The following is a 559-nucleotide window of genomic DNA, read 5'->3' as shown; positions in this document are numbered from 1 at the left end:
TATGTATGTATGCACGTGTGTGCCCCTGTGTTTTCAGGTATGTATGAGCACACATACAAGTGGAGGCTCAGGGCCACCTCGGGCATCCCTGCGGAGGAGACACTCACACTGGTTTTTGAGACTGGGTCTTTCACTGGGATCTCAGTCTCGCCACCTGGGCAGACTGGAAACGCCTGGTGATCCTCCCTTTCCCCAGCACTGAGACTGCGCGTGTGCACACCTCAGCATCCAGCTGGCTCTAGGGATGGAATTCAGCTCCTCTTGCTTCTGTGCAGCACTTCACTGAGCCATCTCCACAGTCCCTATTATCACCCTCTTTATTTCTTGTTCAATATGAACAAGAAAAAAAATTAGATGTTTTTCCACTCTTAATTATACTTACTATTTTAAATATGTCTTTAAAGTTTGGGCAAATTTAAGCCGGGCCTGGTGGCGCAGGCCTTTAATCCCAGCACTCGGGAGGCAGAGGCAGGCGGATTTCTGAGTTCGAGGCTAGCCTGGTCTACCAAGTGAGNTCCAGGACAGCCAGAGCTATACAGAGAAACCCTGTCTCGAAAAA

The sequence above is a fragment of the Mus pahari genome, chromosome 10, assembly GCF_900095145.1.
Source record: "Mus pahari chromosome 10, PAHARI_EIJ_v1.1, whole genome shotgun sequence".
NCBI classification, from domain to species: Eukaryota; Metazoa; Chordata; class Mammalia; order Rodentia; family Muridae; genus Mus; species Mus pahari.
This window is presented reverse-complemented; position numbering follows the sequence as displayed.